The 14,854-nt window shown below is 41.3% G+C and overlaps 1 protein-coding gene across 3 annotated transcripts in view; it reads right to left on the reverse strand.

The window, feature by feature from the left end:
• Window positions 1–10,664, reverse strand: part of slco2b1 (solute carrier organic anion transporter family, member 2B1) — a 65,133-nt gene extending 54,469 nt beyond the window's left edge. The window contains exon 1 of one of the 3 annotated variants that reach the window (XM_034177616.1): window positions 10,463–10,664. The gene's annotated coding sequence lies outside the window, so the exon portion shown is untranslated. The remainder of the gene's footprint in view (window positions 1–10,462) is intronic. The other 2 variants (XM_034177618.1, XM_034177617.1) reach the window with 2 other exon arrangements.
• Window positions 10,665–14,854: the final 4,190 nt, after the last annotated feature.

Raw genomic sequence — 14,854 nt, forward strand, 5'->3', positions numbered from 1 at the left:
AAAAAACACCAGAAATAGAAGCTCGATTTGTCGCTAGTTGTTTTTAACAAAGAAAATGCCGCTAAGAGGATTAGAAAAGTCTCCAGTTCAACTCAGAACAGAATGAAAATGCTCCCACGGATGTTTACACCAAAAGATCGCTGATTCGCTCATTTCGCTGTCAATCAAAAAGGGATTCAGCCTCAGACAGATCATCCAATCATCATGCAGAACCTGAGCGTCCGGGCCTGCCGAGGCCAGCCCACTGCCCCATAGACCCCCAGAGACGCTGAGCGTCCGATGGGCGGGACAAAGCCCAGCATTTATCCAATGACTCGTCTCGTTTAGCTGCATGCTTTGTGTCGCTATTGAACTCTGTGGAGGCTCAGCGTCCACACTGTTTAAAGCACTGTGAAGCTGCGGGTTTGAGTGAGAGGAAAGCCGCGTCATTACCAGTGATAAGAAGCTGATTCTGAACAAAAGTTGAGCGCGTTGTAGCGCATATTTATTCAATGACGTACACACAACAGTATATATTTGATCACTTATTTTTTGACATTTTAGGGGAAGCTGAGCTTCACTTGCAGTCTTAGAGCAATCGCCTCTACATGATACCTTCCAGAAAGTATTTCTTTGAAACAGCAGTGCCTCAAATTTACAATTTAATTTAATAAAGTTAAAGGCTCACATTTGAGTTTTCAGGTGCTCTCTTTGTGAAAAAAAAAAAAAAAAAACTTTTTTTACAGCACTGACTGAGCAGAACAGTTAAATAAGCTACAAATAACTATTTGTTTTGTGTATTATACATTTTATTTACTACTTTTGAAGTCTAGGATTTTAAAAGAGCACTTTTCAAATTCAATTTAATAAAGTTAAAGGCTCACATTTGAGTTTCCAGGTGTTCAGGTTCAGGTGCTCTGTTTGTGAAATTAGTTTTTTTTTTACAGCACTGACTGAGCAGAACAGTTAAATAAGCTGCTAAATAAATATTAAAAACAGATTTACATGTGATGTGTGTTTTTTGGGGAAATTTACCTCCTGATATAGTCATTATGCAACTTTTCACTGGTATTAAGAAAGCTAAACTAAGAATTGCAGAAATTAGCAGTATTGTAAATATCGCAATTTAAATTGAATCGGCACCCACAAAAATCATGAGAGAATCGAATCAGGGGAAAAGCTTAACGTCCCATCCCTAATAACTTGTTACTGCAGTATAACCCGTACCAAAGTATAATTCATACCGGATGGAGTACAACTCACACATTTTTTCTGTATTTTCAGCTCTTTAATTTGAGATTTTGTGCCTTGTTGCAGTGTACTTTTTAGTACTGCCATTTATTCTTGTACTATTTGCATTTATTTTGTTTAGTGCTTTGATTCCTGATAAAGTCTGACATAAAACTTATTATGATTATTAATGTTCTAAGGAATGTTGAATTTCTTTCAGTATGTGACTCGCAGGAGATCCCAAACTAGTAAAAAACACGAGTTATACTCCAGAAAATACGGGAAGTAAGGAGGTAAAGATTCAGTTAACATCTAAATTTAGGATCTGATGCTGTTAACAGTCACAAATAATAATAATAATAATAATAATAATAATGATAATAATAATTTTTTAAAAAACAGAAATTAGTAAATAAGAAAGAAGTGAAATAATCAAAAGATTTTGTGTGTTTGTTTTTAGGTGTTGGTGCTGGTCTGAGTCGTGTGCACGTTCTGTGTGGGGAGAGTGAAAGTGTTTCTGTGGGTTGGACTGCGGCCAAGTGAAAAAAGAAAGAAAAAGAGATGTGCGGGTGGGGAACAGATGTGGAGTCAGAAAGTGGCGGGGCTAAGGGAGACAAACACGGTAGAGCCAAAACATCACATTGGTGAATATTGTGAAATAGAAGTTTTAACTAACATTTAAGATCTGGATCCTGGAATGCTTGTGAAGGAGTAATACAACCCCAATTCCAATGAAGTTCGGACGTTACGTAAAATGTAAATAATGCAGTGAATGGTGTAAAATTATGGAACAACCTCAACAAAGAAATCAAAGAATCAAGGTCGCTTAAATTATTTAACAAACATATTAAACTAGATGTATTAAGTAAGTATGAAACTATTAAATAAGTCAGTGGGTTGTGACAAAGTCTAAAATGTAATCTGTTAATAATGTCTAAAATGTTTTAAGTCTAAAATGTAACCTGATAAAATGTAATCTTTTAAATAATGGCTAAAATTATGAAATAAGTCAGTGGTATGTGACAAAGTCAAAAAATGTAATCTGTTAAATAATGTTGAATAATGATGCTTAAAATTGAAAGATTGTACTGTAAAAAGGGGGCAGAAAATATAAGACATGTTCTTCTCTCTGCTTGTTTTCATTCAGTGTCTTGTAATGTACTCATTTCTGCTTTTCTGCTTTTAAATGAATGATTTTCAAATCCTCTTCAACCTATATTCAATTGAATACGCCACAAAGACAAGATATTTAATGTTCAAACTGATAAGCTTTATTGTTTTTGTGCAAATATTTGCTCATTTTGAAATGGATGCCTGCAACATGTTTCAAAAAAGCTGGGACAGTGGTATGTTTACCACTGTGTTACATCACCTTTCCTTCTAACAACACTCAAGCATTTGGGAACTGAGGACACTAATTGTTGAAGCTTTGTAGGTGGAATTCTTTCCCATTCTTGCTTGATGTACGACTTCAGTTGTTCAACAGTCCGGGGTCTCCGTTGTCTTATTTTGTGCTTCATAATGCGCCACACCTTTTACAATGGGCGACAGGTCTGGACTGCAGGCAGGCCAGTCTAGTACCCGCACTCTTTTACTACGAAGCCACGCTGTTGTAACACGTGCAGAATGTGGCTTGGCATTGTCTTACTGAAATAAGCAGGGACGTCCCTGAAAAAGACGTTGCTTGGATGGCAGCATGTGTTGCTCCAAAACCTGGACGTACCTTTCAGCATTGATGGTGCCATCACAGATGTGTAAGTTACCCATGCCATGGGCACTAACACACCCCCATACCATCACAGATGCTGGCTTTTGAACTTTGCGCTGGTAACAATCTGGATGGTCTTTTTCCTCTTTTGTCCGGAGGACACGACGTCCATGATTTCCAAAAACAATTTGAAATGTGGAGTCATCAGACCACAGCACATTTTTTCACTTTGTGTCTGTCCATTTCATATGAGCTCAGGCCCAGAGAAGACAGCCGTGTTTCTGGATGTTGATGTATGGCTTTCACTTTGTTTTAACTTGCACTTGTAGATGTAGTGACGAACTGTGTTAACTGACAATGGTTTTCTGAAGTGTTCCTGAGCCCACACGGTAAGATCCTTTACACAATGATGTTGGTTTTTAATGCAGTGCCGCCTGACGGATCGAAGGTCACGGGCATTCAATGTTGGTTTTCGGTCTTGCCGCTTACATGTAGGATGTTCTCCAGATTATCTGAATCTTCTGATTATATTATGGACTGTAGATGATGGAATCCCTAAATTCATTGCAAGTGAACGTTGAGAAACATTGTTGTTAAACTGTTGGACTATTTTTTTCATGCAGTTGTTCACAAAGTGGTGATCCTCGTCCCATCTTTGCTTGTGAACGGCTGAGACTTTTGGGGATGCTCCTTTTATACCCAATCACCTGTTTCCAATTAGGTGTTCTTTGAGCATTCATCAACTTTCACAGTCTTTTGTTGCCCTGTCCCAGCTTTTTTGAAACATGTTGCAGGCATCCATTTCAAAATGAGCAAATATTTGCAAAAAAACAATAAAGTTTATCAGTTTGAACATTAAATATCTTGTCTTTGTGGTGTATTCAATTGAATATAGGTTGAGGATTTGCAAATCATTGTATTCTGTTCTTATTTACATTTTACACAATGTCCCAACTTCATTGGAACTGGGGTTGTATTTTTGACAAAAACCACGACCTGGCCTGACAACGGAACTTCATCCCTGTCTTCTACAGAGACAGAATGTAATCTTCTGTTCAGCTGCTGCCATTGTTCCCCTGATGACGCATCCTGTGGATGAATCACGCCAGAAACCGTCTACGTCACGCACACAATAAAATTATTCCCTGTCCTGATAAGTCCGTAGACAGCCGACTGTAGAAGTGATGAACGTTTATATCTGTGTCTAATTCTGGTCTTATTGTGAAGCAGTGGTCAGCAACTGCTGGCCCGTGGGGCAAAACTGGCCCACCAGCAGTAATATCTGACTTAACAGATGATTTCAAAAAGTGAAAAATCATTAAAATCCACAGTCTGGATAAATAAAATGTTAAACAGCATGAAGGACTGATTTAATCTGGAAGACAGCTGAGAACATCACAAGGGTAATCATGTACAAAGTGTGCGTACGCACAAAAACCTGGCATCCGTCTGTCTCCACGCTAACGTTCAGATGTATCAAAAGTGAAATGACCATGAAAATGTGTGGTGTGTCATGCAAAAATCCTGACTGGCGTACGTACATTTCTACAGCTATTGTTCCACTGCTGACATGTAGCGGTGATGTTGGGAAGTTGTTAATAGTGTAAAAACATGAAGTTATCAGAGTGATGTACACATCAGTGACATGCTGATAAACAATAACACACCCACGTGTTTGCAGTTATATGGGTGGACATAAAAGCATACGCAACAGTGGCTGCATTAGAGTTAGAGGACCTTGGAAATGGTGCAATCTGACATGAGCGAGCATTCAGCGAATGCGAGGATTTACTTGCAAAAGATGATAATTGGCTCATAAGCTGATTTTGATGACCAAGAACACTGTTACTGGAGTTGCATGCAGAACTGCGGCCAGGCCAGAGCGCAATACAGCGAGGAGCCAGGGGTTGTCTGTGCCCACACAGGTACTGACCACATTGGGCTTCCTGGAATCAGGGGCATTCCAGCGGGAGCTGGCTGATCGGTCAGGAGTGTGCCAGTCAACCTTGAGCTGAGCAATGCCAGTTGTGTGGAACGCAATCATCCGAATGTCATCCAGGTACATCACATTCCAACATTAAAGAACAATTTGCAGCAAGAGCTGGTTTCCCTAATGTGATCGCAGCTACTGACTGCACACATATTGCTATAAAGGTGCCATCACATGATGAATTTGTTTGTGTTAAATGGAAACATTTCCATTCCATCAATGTCCAAATCATATGTGATGTGCAAGTGCATTGAGTTGGGAACAGGCTAGAGGCTGGCACGGTGCATGATGCAGGCTGCTTTCTGAGTAAATAGTTAATTTGTGTAATTGTTCCTAAAGATAACCAGCGCGGGCACATTTGGGTGTGTGAGCATTCAAATATAATTTATTACCTATTACCTATATTACCTACCTATTTATTACCTACCTATGACCTGACTGTACTTGCACTACTCTGCCACTTGCACACTGAGGTCAAACAAAAAATACCTTAGCTGCCATTATTTGCCTTGACTGTCTCTGCACTGTTTTAATTTTCACTGCCACTTGTCACAGTGAACAGTGAGCTCTTAGTTCTTCACTGCAAAAATCTTTTTTGCGTCTTCATCATCTTATTACTTATTATTGTTTACTTGAATGCTCATTATGTCTTATGTCAATAAGACAAACTGTGGGATGGTGGGAAATGTAATTTTGATAGCTTTGTATGTCTGGTACATGTGAAGAATTGACAATAAAGCTCACTTTGACTTACAGACTCAAGTACTTCTGTCTCACTGCTATCAGACTCCTGAATAGCTGACAGGAGTTCACGATTGTGGTTGACCTCATGCACACTTGTCTGTTTACATCCTCAATTGCACATTTATATTTGCACACTCAACACTGTCCATCACATTAATATGTACACAAATATGTGCATATAGTAAACCTCGCATATAATGGATTCAGGATTCTATGGGAATCCTGAATCGGGACCTGCCTCACTTAATGACCGGGTCAAAACTTTGTCTGAAATGCCTGCCTCATCCTCCTGACTTCCTTCCTGGTAGTCAGGAGGATATATAAGCACTGAACATTATATGCATTAAAAAGATTACATTTGGTTGAGTCACTCTTTTTTCTAAGTCCACTGCACAGTGGTACCTTAAAATCCTAAAGCCTGAGTTATGCTTCTGCAACTCCATGGCCATGCAATGACGCAGACGTGGGCGTGACCCTTTTAAAGTTCTCCGTCACGTTGGTGGCCGTCTTACTGCACTGGAACAGCAACTTTTTCTGGATGAATTTGTCCCTCAATGAACTCCACTTCTTTATACAATCATCAACCTCCAAACCAACTGTAGGTCATTTGAGCATCTTTTTCTGACTCCTTATTGTAAAGTTGTTCATATTTGTGGACTTTTCTGCCAAACATATTTGATCGACGACTGAAATGTAATCAGCGTGCGAACTGCAAAAACTATTAAAATATGACAAGAGAGGAAGGAGTGAAAACGTAAAAGTGAAAGATCACAGCCCTTTGTGGTGTCCATCATTTAGCAGATGCACAGGTTCACAGCCAGGCAAAGGGCTCTGATCTAAAGCTCTTTGGTTCGCCACCCACAGGAATATGTGTGAAACTTAAAACCACATTACAGTGCAGGCAGCAAGTAGCATTTTGTTAATAATCACCAGCCTTGAATTACACCCTGCGTTGTTTAGATGCCGGGTCTGAGCATGGTTTGAAAAAAATAAGCGGTCGGTCTTTTAATCAAGGAAATACGGTGGCCACTTTCCTCGACTTGGTGAGTGTCAGTGCTGAACTTCATTTCAAACCTCTGTTACTGGACACCGCCACACTGCTCTGTCCAGTATACAGTAAGTTGTAAGTTCCTTTGGCAGCTCCCTTGTTTGCACTCGGGGTTGCCACAGCAAATCCGAGATGGATCTGCATGTTGAATTGGCACAAGTTTTACGCCAGATGTCATTCCTGACGCAACTCCACAGTACATGGCAGCCCAGTCTCATACTATTACTATTATATTTTATACTCTGATTATATTGTTCATTGTGGGTAGCAAAGGAAGCCTTTCGTTGTACAGGGAAACATGTTTCCTTCCTGTCCATAAGACAATAAACTTTGAATCTTGAATCTTAAGACATGTGAACACTTTCACAAAACCTATGTGTTTTTCCCATTTTGATTCCTGAAGAACCCGTTTAAAATTCACGGATGTCTTTTTTCTCTCTCTCTGCCGTGCTTCAGACCAGAAAGCTGAAATGGTTCAGATTTCAGCTGATGTCGGTGAAAATCAGCCGAGATAACGCTCTGCAGCAAAACCTTTACTAAAATAAAACTTCACTTTATATAAGAATGACATCAAAGCCTCTTACATGTAGAAAAAAACAAAACAAATTTGTTACTTTTCTTTAAAACAATACAAAGACAAACGTGACCATGAAAAGGTCCAACAAACAGAACACAACTGGTTTAATAATAAATAAATTTACTATTTTCTTGTTGGGACATCTTGCAAAATAAAGTGTTTAACCCTGTTTTTAAATAAGGACTTTGAATCACAGACTCTGATTTGACTGTTAAAAAGCTTCACACCAGTGAACATAAAACTGGAAACACCAAAGGATTTAACATGGGGAAGGACTAGAGACAAGTTGCTGGACCGTGTGTTCATACTATGTTGGTCAGCTATGAAATTAAAAGAAGAGAACAGATACTGAGGAGATTGGTTAATTACAGCTCATTTAGATTAGAACAAAAAAGTTTAGTTTCTTTGAAAAAAAAATCAATCAGGTTTTGCTGAAGAAGACGTGATTTTTTTTTCTGCTGTTCATTTGAAGAGGGGAAAAAAAAACATTCCGAGGCTGAACTGACTCGCCGGCCACTGCTGTAGAATTTTTTTATGATGATATATTGTTTCTTTCTCTTTTTGCTCTGTATGCATCACTCTGCATTTAATCATTAGTGATCGATCTCTGCTCCCCTCCACAGCATGTCTTTTTCCTGGTTCTTTCCCTCAGCCCCAACCAGTCTCAGCAGAAGACTGCCCCTCCCTGAGCCTGGTTCTGCTGGAGGTTTCTTCCTGTTAAAAGGGAGTTTTTCCTTCCCACTGTAGCCAAGTGCTTGCTCATAGGGGGTCGTTTTGACCGTTGGGGTTTTTCATAATTATTGTATGGCCTTGCCTTACAATATAGAGCGCCTTGGGGCAACTGTTTGTTGTGATTTGGCGCTATATAAAAAAAAAGTTGATTGATTGATTGATTGATATAATGTACAACAATAAAAACATAAAGGTCCATAAGGTGTGTCGTTTTGGGGGCCGTGTAAATGAAGTGTGATATTTAGTTCTGGATTCTTGTTGAGACGCTCTTCGTGTGTGTTGCTGAGCGAGCAGGAAGGAAGCCTCTCGTTATCGTTGACGGGACGCAGGACTGCTGCTGCTGATGTTCTGCTTCCTCTCAGGTCGAAGACAAACATTTAGACATTGGCGGGTGTCACGAGGCCAAATGCTTCACTGCTGCTGCCTTTCTTCTTCTTTCCCTCCAATTTTTCCTCACTTCTCTGTGGGTGGATTAGTTCTGATGGTACTGAACCTCGTTTACAACCTCCAGTCTTCCTTTATCATCCACCTGCATTCTTCTCCTTGTTCTCTTCTGCTGTACTTTCATTCTCATCACTTATTTACTATCTCCACAACAACCTACGGACCTTTCTTGGATATTTTTCCTCTTTTTTGTTCCTCCTCTTCTCTCATTTATTTTTTACTAGCTCCGTAACCTGACACGTCCCTCTCCATGTTTTCCTTTCCTCACCTGCGCTCCCTTCACTGGCCATGTCTCAGATTCCAACATCATTGGTGATCCTCCAAACCTGACTTTCAATTTTTGCATTCGTTCTTGGATCACATAACACTCCTGATCTCCTCTTCCTGTTCCATCCAGAGTGCACTCTGTGGATTATTTCCATCTTCGACTCTACTGCTTTTATGGTTTTAAGCTAATGTCTGAATCCTGATCCTCATTAAACCTTCTTCCTGTTAATCTTCTATCCTGTGTCTTACTTCCGCCTCCAGTGTTCTAGTTTCCTCTCTTCTGGTGCTGGTGGCCCAGTCTGGAATCCTGGAGTTCATCCATAACATGATCAAAAAATTTTGAGTTTAACGACGATCCCTTATGCAGGCCAACTCCAGCTGAAACCTTTTCTCTTGCTCTGATTCTGCTTCTAATCATGTTTCTAATCCTTCAACTATGCCCAAAACAATCTTGACAGCCTTTTCCAAGTTGTGTTGTGTAAAGTATCACCCCTTTGGGACACTTCCAGCTGGGCGTTCCAGACGTTCATGTAAAAACTTTAACTAAAAGCTCTGCAATGCAATCTCTGAGGGTTTTGGCACGCTCACATTAAGGTCCTTACGCCATACATAACCCAAAGGAGGGGCCAGCTGGGCAGCGAGGGGCTGGTCACATGAGTCAAGATCAACATGGTTTATGTTATTCCAGCTTGTCTCCTCTCAAGTTGTATACTGTGCATCTGGAAAGTATTTACAGCACTTCGCTTTTTCCACAGAGGTTACAGTCTTATTCCAAAATGGATAAAAACAGTTCCACAAAATTCTACACACAACACCCCATATGACAATGTGAAAAAAAGTTCATGAGATTTCTGCAAATTTATTAGAATTTTAAAAACTAAGAAATCACTTGTCCATAAGTATTCACAGCCTTTGTTCAATCCTTTGTTGATGTTCCTTTGGTAGCAATTCCAGCCTCAAGTCTTCTTGAAAATTATGTCACAAGCTTGGTGCACCTATCTTTGGCCAGTTTGGTCCATTCCTCTTTGCACCACCTCTGCAGCTCCATCAGGTTGGATGGGGAGTGTCGGTGCACAGCCATTTTCAGATCTCTCCAGAGATGTTCAGTCAGATTCAGGTCTGGGCTCTGGCTGGACCACTCAAGGACATTCCCAGAGTTGTCCTGAAGGCACTCCTTTGATATCTTGGCTGCGTGCTTAGGGTCATTGTCTGGTTTTGACCAGGTGAAACGTAGGCATGTCCTTAGTCTTCTCCAGCTACTGGGGTCCTCAATATTGAGGCACCTGTGTTCTGGATCATGTCCAGAGAAACACACCACATGAAAAAAATGTGGTAGCTGGTGTTCCCTGATAATGAAAGTAATCCTCCTCATCAGTCTCACTAAGTAACCATATGTTTGGCATTCATTCATTCCAGCCGGACCCAAGGATCCTGCAAAAACACTAAATGTTTATTATTTGTTTTCTGTTCCCTGTAAAAAAAAAATTAATTTGGTGTTTTAGATTTGATTTCATGCAGGCTTCTGTATACTGCTGTCTGTGTAAGGTCAGACTCAAACACCTGCAAACAGCAGCACACCAACACCTTTCTGCAGAGAAAAGTCATTCAGACCTGGTCCTTTCTTTTCTCTCTCACTTTGCATTGTTTGCTAATTTGAGGAACCAAGCAGCTGTAACGGAACAGATTCACGATCCCGCTTGACCCCGGACGAACGGGTGCAAGAAATGATTTATTTAAACTCACTGTGGAGTGTGCAGCTTTCTCCTCTTCCTCTTGTGATTGTCACCAAACCACTGAGTTCTTCAGCCACGCTGAGTTCTGCTGAAGGGGCCGGACTAACTGGAATCAGATTCCTGCTGCTGAAGGCAGGACTTTGGTCTGTGAGGAAGGAGGGGAGGCAGCAGGAAGATGGCATTCACACCCAGCAGCCGGAGTCCTGGAAAACTACTCAGGCCACAGGATGTGTGTGTGTGTGTGTGTGAAAATAACCCTCATGGAATGCGTAGAGTCAAACTTCATGACCTTTGCCTCTTCTGCATTTATTACTTCAGAGTTCAAAATGTTTTTGTTTCTGGTTGGAAATGTTTCATGCAAGTGTTGCATGCTGGGAGCTCAGGGGACAACACTGCCCCCTAATGATGCCTGTGTTTCATCACTGTGTATGGAGTCTCCAGAGAACAAATAATTGTGAAACAGAATCTGTCATTAATGAGCCCCACAGCAAGCCTCATCAGAAAAACACTTTATGATGTCATTAGTCTTCTGGGGGCCGGACGGCGTCGCCGGTGTTGGATTCTCTGCGGTAAAGTGTTAATGAACGCTCCAGAGATCTACAGGTATCAGTGTACCGACAGCGAGCAGGTCACAAAAGCAATAATAAATAATGAATAAGAAGTAAGTAAGTAAATAAATCAAGAGTCCAAATGTTGGCCAGAAATCACTAAAAAAGATCTTAACAAGAAAAAAAAAAGTCAAACTTTTTAATAACACCTTAAAAAACAACACACAAACACAAAATAGTGGATGACATAAGTGAACACCCCATAATATAACAGCTAAATGATCACTTTTACAGCCACCTGTAAACGTAGAGCAGTCAGTTGATGATACACAAACACTTTCACGTTGTTCAGTGAAATCACAATAAAATCTAAACAGTCTGACACAGTTTGGGAAACTAAAACTCACAACTCGCAGGTAGAAACACGAAGACTGGAAACTGTTCCGACACCAATCAGAACCTCCAACAACAGATAAAAGGCTCCGGTCAGTTGTTACAATGTAGTTTTTGTTGATGAAGCAGATTTAATCTGACTGAAGGGACTAGAAGGGGGAGGGATCCTTCACGACCACATCATCATGGGTTCATACACCACCACACATCTACTGGTTTTATTTGATGGTCTGCAACAAGCTTCTGGACTGTCCTGACTGGATCAGAAGAAGCCGGCAGAACCAGAGTTGCCAGACTACTGGACGTCAGTTTCTACTGGGCTGCTGTAATTTGTAACAACTTCACTAATGGTCACAGGTCAGAAAAAGGTCACAGTTCATTACACCAGAGTTTATTTCATCTGCAGAGACAAACTGCAGGTTGATGATGTGAGCTTAAAATGTTAACTTTTTATCCATCCATCCATCCATCCATCCATCCATCCATCCATCCATCCATCCATCCATCCATCCATCCATCCATCCATCCACCCTCTATACCTGCCTACGCAAATTAATAATCATGGTGGGGGGGGGGGGGGGGGGGCGGATCCTATCACAGCAGTCATTATGGACTGAAGTGGATTTCACCCTGTACAGGATGCAAGTCTGTCACAAGGCAGACAGACAAACACACTCACACCTGCACACACACACCTAGTCCTTTCTGAAATATTACACAGATATGTTTACCTGTTTAAAGCCAAGCAACTCTCTGCATTTAAATAATCCATCCATTATTCCTCATCATTAAATAAAACAGTGACAGTTGTTCTCAATACGCCAAGCAGGATCACCCATACACACACATGCACAGGTGCGTGGCTTGGATTCAGCTTCAGCCATCCATATTGAGTTTGGACGTGTGTGTAGACATGAGCCAGATTTGAAAGGCACGTTTGAAAGCAGTGAGCACAGCTAACCAAAAGGTTAGCTTCGATAATCGCTAATCCGCTAACTGGAAAGTTAACTTTTAGAACGCTAAACCGGAAAAAAATAATAATTTAGTGGAAGTTACAGCTAACCGCTAACTTTTAGTGCTGTCGGCTACTGATAAGCCAGTTTCAAGTTAGAGCACCGCCGAGGCTTCTGAGTAAAATCAAAAGCAATCACAAACCCAAAAATGAACAACAAGCCAGAGCTTCAGTCTTACGTAGTCAGACGGCTGTGAGCTCAGTCCCACTTCAGCAGAAGCGAGCGGAGTGGGCTGGCTCCTGTTGCCCAAAAAGGGGAAAAAAATGTCCTTTACTTTCAACATGCAAAAAGACAGACAGTGTGGAGGAGACATGAATCGCAACACACTTTTCACCTATGGTTTTACTCGTAAACAACTAATTCCGGACAGTTTGTCCATATTAACGGTAACTGTGTCATCAAGGAATGCACAGAATTCTGAATGTTTGAGCTTTAACAGACACACTTGCCGAAAGGCATTATGGGAAAAATGAGTCTCCTTCACTGGTTGGTTTATTTATTTGTAAAAACCAACATACACTTACCATCAATATCGACAAACTGTCCAGAATGATTTGTTCATGAGTAAAACGTGTGTTGTGCTTCATGTCTCCTCCCCACTGCTTATCTTCTTGCATGTTGGAAGTAAATGACTTTTTTTTTCTTCCTTTGCAAAACACACAACAGGTAAGTACTAAAATGTATGATTTTGACTGTAAGTTTTATTCACTGTAGCAAGATGAAGTCCAGATTGAAACATTCCCACTATCTTAGCTAATGGGGAATTCCCCTTTGGCTGACCTGGTAGAGTTCTAGTCTTTAGTTCAAGCAGTCTGGGGTTCAATCCCACCACCGTCCCAGCCACAAAGGTCCTCCGGTCCCAATTGGTGTTGTCTGCAGGATGTGGGTAGTCACAGAACATGCTTAAATGCAGCTGTGACCTCGGTACAAAGTCAAAAATGGTGGGGAGATATGTACCAAGGTGAAGTTTGGATTGAAAAGAATTCCCCGCTAGCTTGGCTAACAGGGAATTCCCTTTTGGCTGGCCTGGTAGAGTTCTGGTCTTTAGTTCGAGCAGTCCGGGGTTCGATCCCACCGCTGTCCTGGCTACAAAGGTCCTCCAGTCACATTCACTATGCCAGCAAAACAAAAAAATAAAGTTAGTGGACTGAAAGTTAGTGGAGCTAAATTTAGTGGAAGCTAAGTGGTCTGCTGATGGTTTTCAAAATTATCTGAAAAACTAATCTGCTAATATTTGTTAAGTAGCGTTAGCGGATTAGCGGAATTGTGCCCACCCCTGTCTGAAAGCTACAAAGCAATCTGTATTGAATTTGGTTCGAGCTGGATTGCAAACTCCAGTATAAATGGGTAACCCTAACCTGAACTGGGGGAGAGTTCTTAACCCAGGCCAAGTTCTGTTGTTACCCAATCCAGCCCAAGCTTGGTTTGTTTTCAGAGGTTACCTTCTGCTCAACTGTGTGCCTTCACTGGGGTTAAAAATGGAACCCCATCTATACCACGTCAACAGGATACACATCCAAAAGCAACACAACAACATATAAATCAATAAAAGCATGAAAAAACAAAACATAAAAGTATGGTGGTCGCCGCCTCACAGGGACTTCGCCCACCCTTCCTCTCCACCACAGGCGCTAGTGGGGGAGCCGACCACTGTCCATGCAGCAGGTTGTACCGGTGTCGCCGACTGAACGGTCCCCCCTAAAAATCGGTCCACCCTGTCTTCACTGCGCATGCGTCATTAGCCGCAGTAGTTGACTGATTATCACCTCGTTTCTGCTTCAAACTGCCTCCAGTCATCATCTGTCTCAATGACAGATATCTGAAGAACAACAATCATTTACACATAAATTCAGCATTATTTCATCATAAAAGACAGAGGAAGCGATCAGAGCGCCTCAGCAGCAGTTCACTGGGCCTCCATCATTTCACAGCAGCAGTAGCGACGCAGCGATTATCGCCTTGTTTCTGCTTAAAACTGACTTTAGAATGATTTAAGAGGTTTTACTTTGTCATCTGATGGTTAACAATCACATTCATCCATTTGATCACTTTGTGTTAAGAGACTCCGTCTCAGAGGAGCTGCTGTGGTCCAAATGATGCATGCGCAGTGAAGTCAGGGCGGGCTAATCTTTAGGGGGGACCGTTTGGTCTGCGACACTAGTTACAGTGTTACCAGGAGCAGGATCAGATCCGTACTCACCCTGACTTGATATATCCACCAACAGCCCCGTCTCACTTTTTTTTCATACTCCCGTGACGAAATGAGTCAAATTTTCATGACGCCATGTTTTTTAACTCAGTATTCCTAACCCTACTCCCACCCCCACCCTCTCCAATTTGACACGCAATTGGTGTTGCGCTCGAGTCATGGACATCCAAAGTAACTCAACCAGAGGATGATGATGAAGTTTGACTTTTTTCTGTCTTTTATATGGTGTTGAAGTTTAA

This window comes from Thalassophryne amazonica, chromosome 9 (assembly GCF_902500255.1).
Source record: "Thalassophryne amazonica chromosome 9, fThaAma1.1, whole genome shotgun sequence".
NCBI classification, from domain to species: domain Eukaryota; kingdom Metazoa; phylum Chordata; class Actinopteri; order Batrachoidiformes; family Batrachoididae; genus Thalassophryne; species Thalassophryne amazonica.